Below are 9,079 nucleotides of genomic sequence, written 5' to 3' on the forward strand. Positions count from 1 at the left end.
ATCCAGTATTTTCAGAGGTGTGGGTGCAAAGGCCACCGCTGCAACTTTTTCTCAACGAAAACTGTAATGGTTCTCAACAAGGCCACCAAGGACACCGGAAAATAAAAGGAATCCAGCCTTTACCCCAATTCCCACGTTGTTATTGAAATTATCTGCTGCGTTTTTCAGATTCAATCTGCTTCAGACGTAAAAGCAGTAAACTAATTATAAGTGTACACGAAGGAAGAAAGAGCATCATGAGATAAATTAAGATTTTTAAAAGAACACATCAAAACGATGAAGGAAGAGCAACATGAGATCCATAAAGATTTTAAAGAAGAGAAAATTAAAAGAAGGACAAAGTTACAGGGTAGTGCCGATGCTCTAGCTAACTGACGGGAAAGTGTGAATAATTTTGCTACAGCAGGGTAGTGTGGCCTGACCGAGCGGTCTAGGCGCTGGATTAAGGCTCTAGTCTCTACGGAGGCGTGGGTTCAAATCCCACCACTGCCATCTTTATTGAGTTTGTTTGCGCAAGCTATCACATGTTCTGCTTTTTTTCAGGGTTTTTACGTTCATGTAGGACCATGCAAGGAAGAAAATAACAAATGTTGTGTGGCACGGATGGGGTTGCAATTCACGCGTGCAGTCCATCGCCTTAACCAATCAGCCACCAAGTCCTGTGCTCTCGCGGTGGCAGACGCACCTCCTACCGGTGGTTGTTTATGTCAAAGCCTTGATTGGAAACAAGGAAAGTTGGACTGGGGCCGTGCGTCGATCCCAGCAGTACATTTTAACAGTGGGTACTGTGGCCGAGCTGTCCAAAGCACTGGATTTAAGGATCCCAGGTCTTTTCAGAGGTGTGTGTGCAAAGTCCACCGCTGCAACTTTTTCTCAACAGAAAACAGTAATGGTTCTCAAACAAGGCCACCAAGGACACCGGACAAATAAAGGGAATCCAGCCTTTACCCCAATTCCCACGTCTGTTATTGAAATTATCTGCTGCGTTTTTCAGATTCAATCTGATACAGACATAAAAGCAGAAACTAATTGTAAGTGTACACGAAGGAAGAAAGAGCAACATGAGATAAATTAAGATTTTTTAAAAGAAAATCAAAAACGATGAAGGAAGAGCAACATGAGATCCATAAAGATTTTAAAGAAGAAAATTAAAAAGAAGACAAAGTTACAAGGGAGTGCCGATGCTCTAGGTAACTGACGGGAAAGTGTGAATATTTTGCTAAAGCAGGGTATTGTGGCCGAGCGGTCTAAGGTGCTGGATTAAGGCTCCAGTCTCTACGGAGGCGTGGGTTCAAATCCCACCACTGCCATCTTTATTGAGTTTGTTTGCGCAAGCTATCACATGTTCTGCTTTTTTTCAGTTTTTTTTTACGTTCATGTAGGACCATGCAAGGGAGAAAATAACAAATGTTGTGTGGCACGGATGGGGTTGCAACTCACGCGTGCAGTCCATCGCCTTAACCAATCAGCCACCAAGTCCTGTGCTCTCGCGGTGGCAGACGCACCTCCTACCGGTGGTTGTTTATGTCAAAGCCTTGATTGGAAACAAGGAAAGTTGGACTGGGCCGTGCGTCGATCCCAGCAGTACATTTTAACAGTGGGTACTGTGGCCGAGCTGTCCAGAGCACTGGATTTAAGGATCCAGTCTTTTCAGAGGTGTGGGTGCAAAGTCCACCGCTGCAACTTTTTCTCAACAGAAAACTGTAATGGTTCTCAACAAGGCCACCAAGGACACCGGACAAATAAAGGGAATCCAGCCTTTACCCCAATTCCCACGTCTGTTATTGAAATTATCTGCTGCGTTTTTCAGATTCAATCTGCTTCAGACATAAAAGCAGAAACTAATTATAAGTGTACACGAAGGAAGAAAGAGCAACATGAGATAAATTAAGATTTTTAAAAAGAAAATCAAAAACGATGAAGGAAGAGCAACATGAGATCCATAAAGATTTTAAAGAAGAAAATTAAAAGAAGACAAAGTTACAAGGGAGTGCCGATGCTCTAGGTAACTGACGGGAAAGTGTGAATATTTTGCTAAAGCAGGGTAGTGTGGCCGAGCGGTCTAAGGCGCTGGATTAAGGCTCCAGTCTCTACGGAGGCGTGGGTTCAAATCCCACCACTGCCATCTTTATTGAGTTTGTTTGCGCAAGCTATCACATGTTCTGCTTTTTTTCAGGGTTTTTACGTTCATGTAGGACCATGCAAGGGAGAAAATAACAAATGTTGTGTGGCACGGATGGGGTTGCAACTCACGCGTGCAGTCCATCGCCTTAACCAATCAGCCACCAAGTCCTGTGCTCTCGCGGTGGCAGACGCACCTCCTACCGGTGGTTGTTTATGTCAAAGCCTTGATTGGAAACAAGGAAAGTTGGACTGGGCCGTGCGTCGATCCCAGCAGTCCATTTTAACAGTGGGTACTGTGGCCGAGCTGTCCAGAGCACTGGATTTAAGGATCCAGTCTTTTCAGAGGTGTGGGTGCAAAGTCCACCGCTGCAACTTTTTCTCAACAGAAAACTGTAATGGTTCTCAACAAGGCCACCAAGGACACCGGACAAATAAAGGGAATCCAGCCTTTACCCCAATTCCCACGTCTGTTATTGAAATTATCTGCTGCGTTTTTCAGATTCAATCTGCTTCAGACATAAAAGCAGAAACTAATTATAAGTGTACACGAAGGAAGAAAGAGCATCATGAGATAAATTAAGATTTTTAAAAAGAAAATCAAAAACGATGAAGGAAGAGCAACATGAGATCCATAAAGATTTTAAAGAAGAAAATTAAAAAGAAGACAAAGTTACAAGGGAGTGCCGATGCTCTAGGTAACTGACGGGAAAGTGTGAAAATTTTGCTACAGCAGGGTAGTGTGGCCGAGCGGTCTAAGGCGCTGGATTAAGGCTCCAGTCTCTACGGAGGCGTGGGTTCAAATCCCACCACTGCCATCTTTATTGAGTTTGTTTGCGCAAGCTATCACATGTTCTGCTTTTTTTCAGGGTTTTTACGTTCATGTAGGACCATGCAAGGAAGAAAATAACAAATGTTGTGTGGCACGGATGGGGTTGCAACTCACACGTGCAGTCCATCGCCTTAACCAATCAGCCACCAAGTCCTGTGCTCTCGCGGTGGCAGACGCACCTCCTACCGGTGGTTGTTTATGTCAAAGCCTTGATTGGAAACAAGGAAAGTTGGACTGGGCCGTGCGTCGATCCCAGCAGTCCATTTTAACAGTGGGTACTGTGGCCGAGCTGTCCAAAGCACTGGATTTAAGGATCCCAGTCTTTTCAGAGGTGTGGGTGCAAAGTCCACCGCTGCAACTTTTTCTCAACAGAAAACAGTAATGGTTCTCAAACAAGGCCACCAAGGACACCGGACAAATAAAGGGAATCCAGCCTTTACCCCAATTCCCATGTCTGTTATTGAAATTATCTGCTGCGTTTTTCAGATTCAATCTGCTTCAGACATAAAAGTAGAAACTAATTATAAGTGTACACGAAGGAAGAAAGAGCAACATGAGATAAATTAAGATTTTTAAAAAGAAAATCAAAAACGATGAAGGAAGAGCAACATGAGATCCATAAAGATTTTAAAGAAGAAAATTAAAAAGAAGACAAAGTTACAAGGGAGTGCCGATGCTCTAGGTAACTGACGGGAAAGTGTGAATATTTTGCTGCAGCAGGGTAGTGTGGCCGAGCGGTCTAAGGCGCTGGATTAAGGCTCCAGTCTCTACGGAGGCGTGGGTTCAAATCCCACCACTGCCATGTTTGTTTGCGCAAGCTATCAAATGTTCTGCTTTTTTTCAGGGTTTTTACGTTCATGTAGGACCATGCAAGGAAGAAAATAACAAATGTTGTGTGGCACGGATGGGGTTGCAATTCACGCGTGCAGTCCATCGCCTTAATAACCTCTTATGGCTGCAAGCCCGAGGTCGGTACACCTATGACAACATCCCCCACCCCCCCCCCACACTGATTAGCATCGCTAGCATAGCGTCACAATTAAATAGTAGCATCTAAATATCATTAAATCACAAGTCCAAGACACCAAATGAAAGATACAGATCTTGTGAATAAAGCCACCATTTCAGATTTTTAAAATGTTTTACAGGGAAGACAAAATATGTAAATCTATTAGCTAACCACGTTAGCAAAAGACACCATTTTTCTTTGTCCACCATTTTTTCTCTCCACCAGTAGCTATCACCAATTCGGCCAAATAAAGATATTGATAGCCACTAACCAAGAAAAAACCTCATCAGATGACAGTCTGATAACATATTTATTGTATAGGATAGGTTTTGTTAGAAAAATGTGCATATTTCAGGTATAAATCATAGTTTACAATTGCACCCACCATCACAACTCGACTAGAATAAATACACAGAGCAACGTGTATTACCTAATTACTAATCATAAAACATTTCTTAAAAATACACAGCTCACAGCAATGGAAATATACAGATCTTGTGAATTCAGACAATATTTCAGATGTTCTAAGTGTTTTACAGCGAAAACACAATAAATCGTTATATTAGCATACCACATGTGCAAACGTTACCAGAGCATTGATTCTAGCCAAAGAGAGCGATAACGTAATCATCGCCAAAATATATTAATTTTTTCACTAACCTTCTCAGAATTCTTCCGATGACACTCCTGTAACATCATATTACAACATACATATAGAGTTTGTTCGAAAATGTGCATATTTAGCCACAAAAAAACGTGGTTATACAATGACAAAACTAGCAAAACTAGCCTGAAAATGTCGGGCGCCATATTTGACAGTGATCTTGTCTCATGATTAACTATTCATAAACTTGACTAAAAAAATATAAGTTGGACAGCTATCGAAAGACAAATTAGTTCTTAATGCAATCGCTGAATTACATTTCTAAAATTATCCTTACTGTGCAATACAGGGTTCGCCAAGCGAAGCTATACCAAAGAAAATGGCGGAATATGCGTTTAAAATTTTTCGACAGAACAACGATTTATCATCTTAAATATTTCTTACTATGAGGTGATCTTCCATCAGAATCTTGGGCAATGTATCCTTTCTTGGGTCTAATCTTCTTTTGGTCGAAAGATGTCCTATTGTCCGTCGAAATGCCCACTAACGTTCGACCGGTACTGGAAACGTGCCCGGCGCTTCAAAGTGCATCACCAAGAATTGCCTCAAAATCGCACTAAACGGATATAAATTGCTATAAAACGGTTTAAATTAACTACCTTATGATGTCTTTAACACCTATAACGAGTAAAAACATGACCGGCGAAATATTACTGGCTAAACCCAAGCTTGGAAAGAGAGCAGGTCCAACGTACATCGTGCGTCAGGCGCAGCAGGAAAAGAACGGTACATCCGGTCTTTGGCGTTTTATACAGGCACTGATTGCGCAATCGACTCCATTCAAATTGTCACCTCTTACTGACATCTAGAGGAAGGCGTAGGCAGTGTTTGTAGCATCATAGCCTTCACAGGGACTTATGAACTGACCTGGGAGCAGGGGCCAAGATTTCTGAAATCTCACACCATATCAGGAAAAGTGCTGTAGAATGAGTTCTGTTCCACTCAGAGACATAATTCAAACGGCTATAGAAACTAGAGAGTGTTTTCTATCCAATAATAACAATAATATGCATATTGTACGAGCAAGAATTGAGTACGAGGCCGTTTGAAATGGGCACCTTAAACAGAGCTACTCAATACTGCCCCTGCAGCCATAAAAAGTTAAACAATCAGCCACCAAGTCCTGTGCTCTCGCGGTGGCAGACGCACCTCCTACCGGTGGTTGTTTATGTCAAAGCCTTGATTGGAAACAAGGAAAGTTGGACTGGGCCGTGCGTCGATCCCAGCAGTCCATTTTAACAGTGGGTACTGTGGCCGAGCTGTCCAAAGCACTGGATTTAAGGATCCCAGTCTTTTCAGAGGTGTGTGTGCAAAGTCCACCGCTGCAACTTTTTCTCAACAGAAAACAGTAATGGTTCTCAAACAAGGCCACCAAGGACACCGGACAAATAAAGGGAATCCAGCCTTTACCCCAATTCCCACGTCTGTTATTGAAATTATCTGCTGCGTTTTTCAGATTCAATCTGATACAGACATAAAAGCAGAAACTAATTGTAAGTGTACACGAAGGAAGAAAGAGCAACATGAGATAAATTAAGATTTTTTAAAAGAAAATCAAAAACGATGAAGGAAGAGCAACATGAGATCCATAAAGATTTTAAAGAAGAAAATTAAAAAGAAGACAAAGTTACAAGGGAGTGCCGATGCTCTAGGTAACTGACGGGAAAGTGTGAATATTTTGCTAAAGCAGGGTATTGTGGCCGAGCGGTCTAAGGTGCTGGATTAAGGCTCCAGTCTCTACGGAGGCGTGGGTTCAAATCCCACCACTGCGATCTTTATTGAGTTTGTTTGCGCAAGCTATCACATGTTCTGCTTTTTTTCAGGGTTTTTACGTTCATGTAGGACCATGCAAGGGAGAAAATAACAAATGTTGTGTGGCACGGATGGGGTTGCAACTCACGCGTGCAGTCCATCGCCTTAACAAATCAGCCACCAAGTCCTGTGCTCTCGCGGTGGCAGACGCACCTCCTACCGGTGGTTGTTTATGTCAAAGCCTTGATTGGAAACAAGGAAAGTTGGACTGGGCCGTGCGTCGATCCCAGCAGTACATTTTAACAGTGGGTACTGTGGCCGAGCTGTCCAGAGCACTGGATTTAAGGATCCAGTCTTTTCAGAGGTGTGGGTGCAAAGTCCACCGCTGCAACTTTTTCTCAACAGAAAACTGTAATGGTTCTCAACAAGGCCACCAAGGACACCGGACAAATAAAGGGAATCCAGCCTTTACCCCAATTCCCACGTCTGTTATTGAAATTATCTGCTGCGTTTTTCAGATTCAATCTGCTTCAGACATAAAAGCAGAAACTAATTATAAGTGTACACGAAGGAAGAAAGAGCAACATGAGATAAATTAAGATTTTTAAAAAGAAAATCAAAAACAATGAAGGAAGAGCAACATGAGATCCATAAAGATTTTAAAGAAGAAAATTAAAAAGAAGACAAAGTTACAAGGGAGTGCCGATGCTCTAGGTAACTGACGGGAAAGTGTGAATATTTTGCTAAAGCAGGGTAGTGTGGCCGAGCGGTCTAAGGTGCTGGATTAAGGCTCCAGTCTCTACGGAGGCGTGGGTTCAAATCCCACCACTGCCATCTTTATTGAGTTTGTTTGCGCAAGCTATCACATGTTCTGCTTTTTTTCAGGGTTTTTACGTTCATGTAGGACCATGCAAGGAAGAAAATAACAAATGTTGTGTGGCACGGATGGGGTTGCAATTCACGCGTGCAGTCCATCGCCTTAACCAATCAGCCACCAAGTCCTGTGCTCTCGCGGTGGCAGACGCACCTCCTACCGGTGGTTGTTTATGTCAAAGCCTTGATTGGAAACAAGGAAAGTTGGACTGGGCCGTGTGTCGATCCCAGCAGTCCATTTTAACAGTGGGTACTGTGGTCGAGCTGTCCAGAGCACTGGATTTAAGGATCCCAGTCTTTTCAGAGGTGTGGGTGCAAAGTCCACCGCTGCAACTTTTTCTCAACAGAAAACTGTAATGGTTCTCAACAAGGCCACCAAGGACACCGGACAAATAAAGGGAATCCAGCCTTTACCCCAATTCCCACGTCTGTTATTGAAATTATCTGCTGCGTTTTTCAGATTCAATCTGCTTCAGACATAAAAGCAGAAACTAATTATAAGTGTACACGAAGGAAGAAAGAGCAACATGAGATAAATTAAGATTTTTAACAAGAAAATCAAAAACGATGAAGGAAGAGCAACATGAGATCCATAAAGATTTTAAAGAAGAAAATTAAAAAGAAGAAAAAGTTACAAGGGAGTGTCGATGCTCTAGGTAACTGACGTGAAAGTATGAATAATTTGCTAAAGCTGGGTAGTGTGGCCGAGCGGTCTAAGGCGCTGGATTAAGGCTCCAGTCTCTACAGAGGCGTTGGTTCAAATCCCACCATTGCCATCTTTATTGAGTTTGTTTGCGCAAGCTATCACATGTTCTGCTTTTTTTCAGGGTTTTTACGTTCATGTAGGACCATGCAAGGGAGAAAATAACAAATGTTGTGTGGCACGGATGGGGTTGCAACTCACGCGTGCAGTCCATCGCCTTAACCAATCAGCCACCAAGTCCTGTGCTCTCGCGGTGGCAGACGCACCTCCTACCGGTGGTTGTTTATGTCAAAGCCTTGATTGGAAACAAGGAAAGTTGGACTGGGCCGTGTGTCGATCCCAGCAGTCCATTTTAACAGTGGGTACTGTGGTCGAGCTGTCCAGAGCACTGGATTTAAGGATCCCAGTCTTTTCAGAGGTGTGGGTGCAAAGTCCACCGCTGCAACTTTTTCTCAACAGAAAACTGTAATGGTTCTCAACAAGGCCACCAAGGACACCGGACAAATAAAGGGAATCCAGCCTTTACCCCAATTCCCACGTCTGTTATTGAAATTATCTGCTGCGTTTTTCAGATTCAATCTGCTTCAGACATAAAAGCAGAAACTAATTATAAGTGTACACGAAGGAAGAAAGAGCAACATGAGATAAATTAAGATTTTTAAAAAGAAAATCAAAAACAATGAAGGAAGAGCAACATGAGATCCATAAAGATTTTAGAGAAGAAAATTAAAAAGAAGACAAAGTTACAAGGGAGTGCCGATGCTCTAGGTAACTGATGGGAAAGTGTGAATAATTTGCTAAAGGAGGGTAGTGTGGCCAAGCGGTCTAAGGTGTTGGATTAAGGCTCCAGTCTCTACGGAGGCGTGGGTTCAAATCCCACCACTGCCATCTTTATTGAGTTTGTTTGCGCAAGCTATCACATGTTCTGCTTTTTTTCAGGGTTTTTACGTTCATGTAGGACCATGCAAGGGCGAAAATAACAAATGTTGTGTGGCACGGATGGGGTTGCAACTCACGCGTGCAGTCCATCGCCTTAACCAATCAGCCACCAAGTCCTGTGCTCTCGCGGTGGCCGACGCACCTCCTACCGGTGGTTGTTTATGTCAAAGCCTTGATAGGAAACAA

The 9,079-nt window shown here is 42.9% G+C and overlaps 7 non-coding genes across 7 annotated transcripts; all 7 read left to right on the plus strand.

The window, feature by feature from the left end:
• Positions 1–1,228: 1,228 nt before the first annotated feature.
• On the plus strand, positions 1,229–1,310 carry trnal-aag. Its single transcript has one exon. It is a non-coding gene; the product is annotated as a tRNA-Leu (tRNA).
• Positions 1,311–2,043: 733 nt separating this feature from the next.
• On the plus strand, positions 2,044–2,125 carry trnal-aag. The gene has a single exon. It is a non-coding gene; the product is annotated as a tRNA-Leu (tRNA).
• A 732-nt stretch (positions 2,126–2,857) lies between these two features.
• trnal-aag lies at positions 2,858–2,939 on the plus strand. Its single transcript has one exon. It is a non-coding gene; the product is annotated as a tRNA-Leu (tRNA).
• Positions 2,940–3,673: 734 nt separating this feature from the next.
• trnal-aag lies at positions 3,674–3,755 on the plus strand. Its single transcript has one exon. It is a non-coding gene; the product is annotated as a tRNA-Leu (tRNA).
• A 3,375-nt stretch (positions 3,756–7,130) lies between these two features.
• On the plus strand, positions 7,131–7,212 carry trnal-aag. The gene has a single exon. It is a non-coding gene; the product is annotated as a tRNA-Leu (tRNA).
• Positions 7,213–7,945: 733 nt separating this feature from the next.
• trnal-aag lies at positions 7,946–8,027 on the plus strand. Its single transcript has one exon. It is a non-coding gene; the product is annotated as a tRNA-Leu (tRNA).
• Positions 8,028–8,760: 733 nt separating this feature from the next.
• trnal-aag lies at positions 8,761–8,842 on the plus strand. The gene has a single exon. It is a non-coding gene; the product is annotated as a tRNA-Leu (tRNA).
• Positions 8,843–9,079: the final 237 nt, after the last annotated feature.

Source organism: Salvelinus namaycush, unplaced genomic scaffold (assembly GCF_016432855.1).
Source record: "Salvelinus namaycush isolate Seneca unplaced genomic scaffold, SaNama_1.0 Scaffold791, whole genome shotgun sequence".
NCBI classification, from domain to species: domain Eukaryota; kingdom Metazoa; phylum Chordata; class Actinopteri; order Salmoniformes; family Salmonidae; genus Salvelinus; species Salvelinus namaycush.